Source organism: Chiloscyllium plagiosum, unplaced genomic scaffold (genome assembly GCF_037043375.1).
Source record: "Chiloscyllium plagiosum isolate Xiang-an unplaced genomic scaffold, Cpla_swu_hap1 HiC_scaffold_20, whole genome shotgun sequence".
NCBI classification, from domain to species: Eukaryota; Metazoa; Chordata; class Chondrichthyes; order Orectolobiformes; family Hemiscylliidae; genus Chiloscyllium; species Chiloscyllium plagiosum.
In genome coordinates this window covers 33954774-33967159 of record NW_028270158.1, presented here as the reverse complement: position 1 = coordinate 33967159, position 12386 = coordinate 33954774, and positions in this window count along the sequence as shown.

The following is a 12386-nucleotide window of genomic DNA, read 5'->3' as shown; positions in this document are numbered from 1 at the left end:
AGGATTATAGATTAAATACATTGGGTTAGGTAAGAGAGAATTTGCATTTGTACAGCACCATAATCACATCTCTCACCAATTTACACACAGCAAAGTCCCAGAGTTAGTATTGCTGTTTGTGAATGCCATGCTCCAGCCTATAATCCATTTTAATTTCCTACAATTAAGCATAAATTCAATTCTAGGATTAATACCCCATTCAATACTTTGTGAAAGGACCATGGAGTGCTTAGAGATTAATTTAGAATCACAGCATGGAAACAGACCCTTCGGTCCAACCCGTCCATGCCGACCAGTTATCCCAACCCAATCTAGGCCCATTTGCCAGCACCCGGCCCATATCCCTCCAAACCCTTCCAATTCATATACCCATCCAAATGTCTCTTAAATGTTGCAGTTGCACCAGCCTCCACCACTTCCTCTGGCTGCTCATTCCATACACGTACCACCCTCTGCGTGAAAAAGTTGCCCCTTGGGTCTCTTTTATATCTTTCCCCTCTTACCCTAAACCTATGCCCTCTAGTTCCCTCTAGGGAAAAGACTTTGTCTATTTATCCTATCCATGCCCCTCATAATTTTGTAAACCTCTATAAGGTCACCCCTCAGCCTCTGACGCTCCAGGGAAAACAGCCCCAGCCTGTTCAGCCTCTCCCTGTAGCTCAGATTCTCCAAACCTGGCAACATCCTTGTAAATCTTTTTTGAACCCTTTCAGGTTTCACAACATCTTTCTGATAGGAAGGAGACCAGAATTGCATGCAATAGTGGCCTAACCAATGTCCTGTACATCTGCAACATGACCTCCCAACTCCTGTACTCAATACTCTGACCAATAAAGGAAAGCATACCAAAAGCCTTCTTCACTATCCTCGAACAGAGTTTCTTGAATATTTCAGTTGGCTGCAGGTGTAATTCTGCACATTGTTGGAGCTTTTCTAACTTAAGCTTCAATAGTCTTCACTGTGTGGTCTAGCTGGTGCTGAAATACTTTATTTTATGTTTTAAAGACCTGTGCTGAAATTGGTTGCTTCCAGACATGGCAGCTTGGGAATCCTTTCTTTTGGAGGAGAGCATGGGTGGGAGAAAGCAGAGAGGCTATACGGGCTAGGTTAAGCTGCTGGAAGAAGAGGAGGAAGATGGGTTGTTGGGGCAAGGGCTTTCAGCCTGGACCTATTTCCATTCCAGATTTCCATTCCTGCCCAAACCTCAGTGACAAACACTATGCAAGATGTTAGTAGTTCAATTAGGACACCCTCACTGATCTCCAGCATCTGCAGTCCTCCCTTTCACCCTCCCTGAAACCTACTTGCTGCAGCTACAACTCCAGCTTTGCAGCAGGGAAAGAGCTCACTGTCAGTGGCTGTGAAGGTGACTGTGGACATGAACTTTTATGTGACTGTTTCAGACTGCTGTTGGAGACATTTGTAACATTTCATAGTTTGTAGTGCACTGCTGTAATAGTGAAGTCACTGTTTATGTAATGAGTAGAAATTTCATGACGTGCCAGCTTGCAGAGCAATTATGTTGTTTCACCAGGATTGCAGTTTTCCCATGGTGCAGGGTGTAATTGACTGTGTAGCAATCTCATGGCAGCTGCCACATGTCAATTCTGTCATTCTGCAGAACCAAGAGATTCCATTCCCTCAATGGTGCGTGACCACAGTTATGAATCTTGCATGTCAATGCTTGGTATTCTGGTAGCAGACATAATGCCTTCATTCTTCAGGAAACCACTGTGCCAGCTGCATTTGTGTCACTGGAGCTAATTAGAACATGACTACTAGATGGTAAGGGCTATTTGGGTGAAAGTGAGTACGCAGATGCTGGAGATCAGAGTCAAGATTCGAGTGGTACTGGAAAAGCACAACAGGTCATGCAGCATCTGAGGAGCAGGAAAATCGATGTTTCAGGCAAAAGCCCTTCATCAGGAATGACTCATTCCTGATGAAGGGCTTTTGCACGAAATGTCTGTTTTTCTGCTTGTCAGATGCTGCCTGACCAGATAAGGGCTATTTGCTGACTATGTGGATGGTGACTTGCAATCACAATCCATGTACTTCTGTTCATGATGCATACGACGAGAGTCATGTTGACCCAATAAAGGTGACAAGAGTGTACCATTGGCATGCTGCCAACAGTAATTCTACTGTCATGACTGCTCTGGAGCAACCTTGCAGTTTGCCAGTGTGGGTCTCAGGATTTGTTGTGATCTGTTGAGTCTGTACAACATTGCCATTGCAAAGGCAAAACCTCTGTCATTATCTATGAAGTAAGAAGCTGAGGAGCAGGACCATGAAGATAAAGAGAATATCAAAGGGCAGCTGCACCCCAGACAGTCCCTTTCTACTCAGGTTAGACACGAAGAAATAATTCAACAACAAAACCAGTAACTGAAATCAAATTCCTCATTTATGTTTCCTTACCTTCCCTACTAGAGTGACCATCATACCTTCATCTTAACCTTTAAGCAAAAATAAAAGCCAACAACAACTTAGGCATCTTTAGTATAATGAAATGTCCCAAGAATGAGAGCATTATAAACAAGAAATATCTCCGGACCACTTGAGATATTAGGTCTGTTAATAAAAATTTGGTCGAAGAGATATGTTTTAAGGAATGTCTCAGAGGAAGCACATGAGCAAGAGAAACTGAGAGGTGTAAAGAGGGAATTTCAGAACCTGGGGCCTAGGAAACCAGAGACATGGCAACCAATGATGTAGCGATGAAAACTGGGATGCATCAGAGTCTAGAATTAGAGGAGTGCCAATATCTTGAAGAGGCTGGAGGAAATTACAGAGATGAGGAGGAACAAGACCTTGAGAAGATCTGAAAAAAAGATGAGAATTTTCAAATCCAGACTGGGCTTGACTTGAAACTAATTTAGGTCAGAGACCACTGGGGTGATAGGGAATAGAATTTGCTGCAAATGAAAACACAAGTGAGAGGATTGGATTATCTAAAGTTTACTGAGGCCAGAATATGGGAGACCATCCAGGGATACATTGGCAAGCCTAGACTTTACAAAAGCATAGATGAGGGCTTCAGTGGTAGACGAGCTGAGGCAGCGGGTGGAATCAAGTAGTCTCTGTGATGGCATGAACATGCAAAAGCTCATCTTGGGATCAAATATGACATTGAGGTCGTGAACAAGGTGGCTTAATCTCAGAATGTCGCCAGGGATATGGATGGAGTAGGTAGCTAGGAAATGGAGTTTAAACTGGGACCAAAACCAATGGTGCTGATCTTCCAAATATTTAATTTTAGGACATTTCTGCTGTTTTAGCACCAGATGTCAGATAACTAGTCTGATATCGTAGCAACAGTGAAGGAGGTAAGGAAGGTGCTGGTGAGGTAGAGTTAGATATGGTCGGAGTTAAAGTGAATGCAAATGTTGTGTTTTTCGAAGGTGTCACCAAGAAGCAACATAAATAGTGTCATAGTGTCATACACCATGGAAACAGACCCTTTGGTCCAAATTGTCTGCACCAACCAGATATCCCAATCTGACCTAATTCTATTTGCCATCTTTTGGCTAACATCCCTCTAAACCCTTCCTATTCATGTACACATCCAGAAGCCTTTTAAATATTGCAATTGTACCCACCTCTCCCACTTGCTCTGCCAGATTATACCGTACTCACACCACCCTCTGCATGGAAATGTTACCATCCATGCCCCTCATGATTTTATAAACCACTATGAGGACACCCCTCAGCCTCCAATGCTCCAGGGGGAGAAAGACCCAGTCAGTTCAGCCTCTCCATATAGCTCAAATCCTCCAGTATTGGCAACATCCTTGTAAATCATTTCTGCTCCCTCTCAAGTTTAACAATAGCCTTCCAATAGAAGAGTGACCAGCATTCTACATAGTATTCAAAAGAACGTGTAGATAAGAAATAGGAGAAGGACACATATATAATGATACTCTGTGAGAGTAGCCTAAGCCTGCTGGGTCAGAGCAGAGAGGCAAAGGAGGACATGCGATCAGTTGTGTCAAAGGCCACAAACAGATTGAAAAGGACAGGAGGGAAAGTTTACTTTTGTCATGGTCACACAAGATGAAATTTGTGATTTTCCAATGAGCTGAAGTAGAAATCTGCTTAAAGGAATCAAACATGGACTTTCAGAAAAGATAGGAACTCATTTGGGAGGTAATAATACATCCGAGGAGTTTAGAGAGGAAAGGGAGGTGGGAGATGGAAGGTTAGCTTGCAAGGACAGTGGGTAAAGGAGTTTTTATTGAGGAGGGGGCCTTATTTAAAGGTCAAAGAGAGACAGAGAACTTAAAGACAAAGATTGGTTTACAATAGTGGCTAACATGGAGGCAAGAAAGAGAAGGTGGGTGATGAGCAATTCAGTGAGCATTGGATCAAGGGAACAGAAGATGGATATCATAGACAAGATGAGCTCAGAAATGGCATAGTGGAAGATAGGAAAGAAAAAGTTCAGAATCTAATTGAAAGTTATCAATTAAGTCATAATTTCATGCACACAAAAGTAAATTGGTCAGCATTTGTGCACTTCCTTACTGGCTGTTTTATGTGCGCCTTTACTGCTGTTGTGCCATTCTACCCAAGTGACTGCAGTTCGGTTGGTGGAAGGCTGTTCACATTCAGTGGCGAACACTGCAGGGAGTCTTGGGCAATGGCCTAGAGAAGTAGTCTGGAATACTGACTGACAAGCAACTGAAAGGACACTGGTGGAGTGGCTCATGTGGAGACATAAATGCTGCCATCCTCGAGACAGAACAGCAGGCTTGTCTCTTTACAGCTAATTTTAATTGGTGTAGGTTTTGGTTTAAACTGAGAAAGTTACAGACAAGTTTACTGTCAATACCATGTACTGATGCTGGTTCAGGGATTAATATTGCTTAAAGAATTGTGGAGAACTCCTGTCAATCTTTGAACTGTGGAATATTCTACATCCAAGAAACGGCCAATGGGGTTCTGGTTTACATTTTCCTCTAAATGTGAAACCTTTGACAATGAAAGGTTCCACTGATAGTGCAGTCTTCCCTCAGTCCTGCTCATCTGACAGTATGGCCTACCTTCAGTACTGCCCCTCCAACAGTGTAGTCTCTCTTACTACTGCCAATGAAACAGCGCAGCACTTTTCAATATGCTGTCTCAGCAGTATAGCACTCCCTTAGACCTCAACTTGAGCCTGGACCCAAGCTATTGTGCAGGATTTCCAATTCAGAATTCTGAGAGCACCCAATTCAGCCAAAGTTTCTCCAGCACCCTGTTTTTATTTTAGCCAGAGTAGAACTATGAAAATTTAGCCAGGATTATAGCATCTTCAAGTAGAACAAACATCATAAGACACTTCACAAGAGAGTTACAGATAAAAAATTTCCAGGAGGTGATATTAGGATAGATAACAAAAATGTGGCGAAAGAAGTAGGTTTAAGGACCATATTCAAAGATCAAAGGTTGCAGTGAGCCCAGACAGAGTCAAGAACAATGATGAACCACATTCAAGGATCCAAGCCAGGATCAAGAGTCACAGTAAATATGGAACACAGTTTCAAATTGGAATGGTGGCAAGTGCAATGTTCTAGGCACTGGACCAACAACAAAGCTGTTAGGATTAAGGACTGTGATTAACTGGATCGCTGCCAGCAACACTCCCACTTCATTATAGGTCAGGCAAACAATCAATTCCCGATGGAAATTACAGTGTAGTTGATTTCTCCAGCAGACAATACACCTGAAATTTTACAGTCGATTGAGTAAAAAGCACCATCAATTAAAAGAAATTGGACAAACAATTGTTTATGATAAAAATCAGCCTGAATACCAGGAAATGAATGATCCACAATCACAGAAGAAACTATTATCTAAAGGTTAGATGAAGACAAGTGATTTTAGTGAGCAGACAGGTTGTTGCATTAGTATTTAAGGTTCTGGAACAATTGCAGACTGCAGTTTAGGCAGGCTGTTTAAAATGCGGGCTTGTACAAAACAGTGAGAGGAAAGCGCTGATTGAAACAAATGAACATGTTGCTCAGACAGAAAGGAACAGAGAAAGAAAGGGAAACTGAGAAAGAAGGAGAAACAGAGGGAAAGGAAGACAGCCAGAGAGAAGCACAGAAACAGAAAAAGGAAACAGCAACTGATAGAGGAAAATAAACAGAAGTACAGAGTAACAAAGAGAAAAACAGTTCAAGGCAGAGAAAAAGGAAAATGGAGGTGGAAAAACTGTTATGCACACAGAAAAAAGAGAGAGAAAGAAAATGGAAACAAGAGGCATGTGTTGTTCGAGATCTTTATTATTTTTGCCCCAACCATAAGAAGGCCATCACCAGCAGCCAGGATTTGACAGGACTGATTATAATCTCCGTCACCCATCACTATCTCTATACTGCAAACAGCCAAGGTTAGATAAAGGCTGTGTTTGGGAAAAAGGGCTGTGTTTTACAAAAGTGACTGGGTGGAGGATTGGAGGGATGGAGGGAATAATTTCAAGTCAGAAGGGCAAAACATGAGAATGCAGCCACATGGAGATGGATTACAGTGAAAAGGAAAAGGTGGAGAGGGTGGAGAAGGTGGAGAACCTTTGAAGAAAAAGGTTCCCAACCCTGTTGTAAGCTGTAGGCAAGGAGATGTTGACATTGTTTCAGTCTGGATTAATTAGAACAGTGACCTGACCTTGTTCAGGACAAGGCAGGAACTGGGCTGAAGGGATCATGAGATGGGATGGTGAGGCCACAAAGCTGAATGACTAAGGTCTATTTGAGGGCATTGAATGACTACCCATAACTCAGCAGACCAGTCTACAATGAATATTGGAAGATCTATATGGAGCGATTCCAGTTAGAGTTTGATCAGTTTCCATGGAGACGAAAGTAGGACAGAGAGTGCGGTGGTTTTGACATTTGTTGCTGCACTGCCTGGAATGGAGAAGCACAGTCCACTGCATTAGTGAGGACAATGATTGAATGAAAGGGAGATGGCAAAAGAGATCATAGTGGGAAATAAACCAGAGAAAATGTTAAAAATTCAGGCTGAGATAGCTGAGTGGGTAACTATCTGGAAAAAGAGCACGCAAGAATATGGATTCAGGTGCCCTTCCACATGAAGTCACAGAGCCTCATATATCCTTTCAGCAATGGGCTCATGTTGCAACTGCGGACTCATATCCATTTCCAATTTACTCCCTTATCTTTATAGAGTATCACCCTTCAGTTCTGAAGATGAGACCAAATAAACTCAAAATGTGAACCCTGCTTCTCTCCCTACAGAGACTGTCAGATCTGACAGTATTTTCTGTTTTTATGCAGCTTAACTTTATCAAGAAACATGTCTAACACCAATGTTCATAAGTTGTTTGTATCCTTAATGTAAACATTTGTTTAATTCAAGATGACCAGCAAGTTGCATAATTAAACGGACAATGGAATTTCTGTGTGCCCACTTCCTTTTTCATGGGATTCTCATTCATGTTTGCAGTTTTGACTGACCATAGAGTAATATTAATTTTCAACTGATTCAACTTTAGTTGCGAGCTGAACCTATTTTACAATGTGCTGTGTTTGTGGAACTGACTGCACAAACTTAAGAGAGTAAGAGCTCTTTGTTTGAACTATCGTTGAGAATTAAACCTGTGTTAATTCAGCATTTCATGTTTGTATGAGACTTCCTCCAACTGTGTCACATGAGTAACTAGTCTTCTGTCAATATAAATAAATCTCTATATGAAAATAGAGAAGAGGTCATAAGAACCTTTGAGGTTCTGATTCGCATTAAAGATACCCCAGTATCAGTGTATTCTGACATTTGTTGCTGCATTGCCTGGAATGGAGAAACACAGTCCATTGCATTAGTGAGGAAGATATAAGAAGATTCTTGGTCCCAGAAGGAAAGAAAACTAACATTCAGATAGAGGTTGGCAAAGGGACGATGGTCATCTGACATCAAGTAGCTGTCCCATAGCCATCAGCCAAGAGGGGTTAGACATGTGACTGACATTACATTGATGGCCAGCCTCCAGAATAAAGTATATATACAGGGATATGAAGAAGAGAGGGGCAAGAATATCCAAGCTGGCAAGCTTTTCCTTAGGGAGAGACCAAGTGTTCCTCCTGCATCAGCCCAAGGGGAAAACAAAGACTGCTGGCACTGAGTCCACTAATGACTACAAGAGACTACCACAAGAGGGCGTAGGACTACTGGGATTTGGCAGCATGCTGCATTTACTCCTCCATTCTGCAGAATGGCGCTGGGATCAGTCAAACGTTCTCATCTGTCATGGGTTGTATACTTCATTTCTTTGCCTAAATAATTAATTTACTGCATTGAAACTGCTGCTTCTTAATAAAATATCAGAAAATTGCAATAAACATGTAACTGTGGTCACAAACCCCCTAAAATTAACACTGTTCTAGACTGAAGCTACCCCAGATTGACTCAAGCTGCAAATAGAATACAGACAAAATAAAATGACCACTGACCACACTCACCCACAGAGTACCAAACATTGGTTGCTTAAGTTCTTTAACCTGTCTATTTACCTTATCCATATCCTTCATGATTTTACAAACCTCTATAAAGCCACCCCTCAGCCTCCAATGTTCCAGGAAAAACAGCCCAAGCCTATTCAGCCTTTCCCTATACTTCAAACTCTCCAATATCCTGGCAACATCCTTGTAAATCTTTTCTGAACCCTTTCAAGTTTCAAAATATCCTTCTTATAGGCGGGAGACCAGAATTGCACACAATATTCCAAAAGTGGCCTAACCAATGTCCTGAACATCCACAACATGACCTCCCAACTCCAATACTTAATGGTCTGACCAATAAAGGAAAGCATACCAAACACCATCATCACTATCCTTTCTACCTGTGACTCCACTTGCAAGGGTTATGAACCTGCACTCCAAGGTCTCTTTGTTCAGTAACACTCCCTAGGACCTTACCATTGAGGGTATAAGTCCTGCTAAGATTTGCCTTTCCAAAATGCAGCACCTCGCATTTATCTAAATTAAATTCCATCTGCCACTTCTCAGCCCATTGGTCCATCTGATCAAGATCCTGTTGTCCTCTGAGGTAACCTTCTTCGCTGTCCACTACATCTCCAATTTTGGTGTCATCTGTAAACTTACTAACTACACCTCCTATGCTCACATCCAAATCATTTATATAAATGACGAGAAGCAGTGGGGCTAGCACCGATCCTTGTGGCACTCCACTGGTCACAGGTCTCCAGTCTGAAAAGCAACTCATCGCCCCCACCCTCTGTCTTCTACCTCTGAGCCAGTTCTGTATCCAAATGGCTAGTTCTCCCTGTATTCCATGAGCTCTAACTTTGTTAACCAATCCACTATGAAGAATCTTGTCGAACGCCTTACTGAAGTCCATATGGATCACGCCCACCCCTCTGCCCTCGTCAATCCTCTTTGTTACTTTTTCAAAAATCTTAATCAAGTTAGTGAGACATGATTTCCCATGCACAAAGCTATATTGACTATCTCTAATCAGTCCTTGCCTATCCAAATACATGTACATCCTATCCCTCAGGATTCCCTCCGTCAACTTGCCCACCACTGACTGTCAGGCTCATGGTCTTTTCCTTCTCACCTTTCTTAAATAGTGACATCACATTAGCCAAACGCCAGTCTTCCAGTATGTCACCTGTGACTATTGATGATCCAAATATCTCAGCAAGGGGCCTGACTTCTGATTGTCTGAAAACTATTATAGCATGTCACAATACAGACTTTTGATAAGTTCTTAATCTACAATTACAGCAAATTAAATAAATCAGCTTTCACACATGGGATTTAATTCCTTGTGAACTGAAGTTAAGTGCAAATCACAGTCATAATGTAACCCAGTAACAATCTCCTTTGAAACGAAATAGGGAAATAAATAAAAGCATTGCCAAACTGGACACTGAGTAAGTTCTGTAAGTTTATCCCAAATGCTTCGTTCCATGAGGGTAGGTTTGCAGAGTCTGTTTCTGTCACTATTCAGCTGTAAAGATTAGGGAGGATCCTGGAGCAAGAATCCTGGTCAATTATTTTAAATTAAAGATATCTCAAATTTTGAGAGAGCTGGGAACAGAACAGAATAACATTTTTGCAGTTAATAAAATGCTCTATTAGTTGTATGTGTGTGTGTGTGTGTTTGTGTGCATATGTGTGTGCCAGCGTGCATGTGTGCATACATGCATGTGTGTGTACATGCATGTGCGTGCGCGTGCATGTGCATCCATGTGTGTTTGTGTGTGTGTGTGTGTGTGTGTGTTTAGGACCAAATTTGAACATCAGGCAAGCTGATGGACATGAAGAAGATATAGAAAGGCAGCAAGGGAACTATGGTGAGTCTGAAACTTTAGACATGATCTACTTTGTCAGAGTAAAAAGCATTAGACGCTGCAACTACTCAACTTACCAGGCCCCCTTTCAGTCAGAAGTCATCAGATAGATTCTGGAAAGTCAATGCATTTTAAATGTTTAAAAAGACATTTTTCACAGAAGAGGAGAATGTAATTAAAGTCCCATTAGAGGAGGAAGGAATAATGAACTTGGATAAAAATAGATTGGAGGAAAGTGCTCAATAGGCTGGCATCATTCTAAATCAGGAGGTCACTCTGTCTATTTGGTTTAGATACTACATTGCTGAGTAAAGGTAGATTGGAAATTGTAGAAGTTCAGATCACACTTATCACTGCTATTTCGATATTAGGAAGGTACCAGAGGATGGCAAACATTCAACAATGTTCAGCAACTACAGGCCAATGAGTCTAATTTCAATCATGGGGAAATTATAAGAGACGAGTTGCAAGAACAGAAATAGTTTTGACTTAAGAAACATGGTTAGTAATAAAATGGTTAAAGGAAAATTTTGATTGACTACTTTGATTAACTTATTTGATAAAATAACACAACATTTTCATGAAGGTTGTTCTGTAAGGACAGTGCATATTAATTTTTGAAAGGCAGTTGATAAAGTATTACACAGCAGATTTGTTTGTAAAGTTGAAGCACATGGCATAAAGGGATAATCATATTTTGAGTACTATATTGACTGAGGGATCAGAGGCAAGGAATAGCAATAACTGAATATATTTCTGACTGAGTGAAGGGAACATTGAAGTTTCCCGGGATCAATAGTAGAACCATTGCTTTTCTTGCTCTTATATAAATTATTTGGTCTTAGATATAAGAATATCATTTCAAAGTTTGCAGATGATACAAAACTTGATAACTTAGTAAACAAGAGGACAGAAACAGACTCCAGGAAGGCATACAAACTGGTATAATGAATAAACACAACTGATGGAATTGTTTGCTGATAAGTCTGAAGTTATGCAGGCTTTGATGAAACAATGTGGAAACATCTTATAATCTAAATTATACTGTTTAAGGGGATGCAACAGCAGAGAAACTTGAAGGTTCATATTGTGTTTTATCTCATAATTGGTATGTTAGGATACATCAAGAGACACGGTATGTTAATATACCTTGAAGAGAGATGCTCAAGATATAATTATTGCATCATAGCATGCGGCCTGAGGTCATCATGGTCTTGATACCATTTACTGGGGATCATTCGAAGCATGTTCTTCCCCTGTAACCAAATGGCCTAATACTAGTCTACTGACTTGTCAGTGAATGTAACAATAACATAAAATAGTCAGCTGTAATAATTCTCTGCTGAATCTATCAATATCAAGCTATTGTTACTATGGGTAACATAAGAATTAGCACATCAGCTAAAGGAGAGGAAATCCACATCATCATTAACAGTGGTGGCCATCTGTAAAGACATGACTCCAGGATCCTGGTGGCAGAAATTTGTAAAAACTATTTGAAGATCAACTAAGTGAGGCATTAAACAGCCAGAGGACAGAGCTATTTTCTTTAAGTTCTTCCAAGTTAGAAAAAAGTCCTAACCTAAAAAGAAAAAGGTGAAGTTGAGAGTACAATTGTAAATAAAGGCTTTATAATGAATACTCTCTCTTAAATCAAGCTGTAAATCCTCCACTTCTAATTTAAATAAAAATCAGCTATATGAATATAAAACCACTGCGATTCTAAAAAGAAATGCAGCTTTAAAAAGGTTCTTTGTTGGGGGTGGGGGGGTGGAGCAGTGGGGTGTGCTGGGCAACAGGAAGGGCCATACTGTTCATGCAGTCATTGAGATGAACATAAGTATGAAGTCATAGTGACAGGTCAACTAAATTGCATGTTTTAGCTGCAACCAACACTATTGCTATAGTCAGCATAGCACACCAAACCAATAAAACACAGCAAAAAGTGTGGTTTGTTGCACCTAACCAAGTGCTGTCCAGCTTTTCTTTATCTCTGTAAAGCACGTGGCAGGAAGGGACATAATGAATACATGTGCAGAAAATCTAGTTTTAAAGATCATTCCAGATCCCA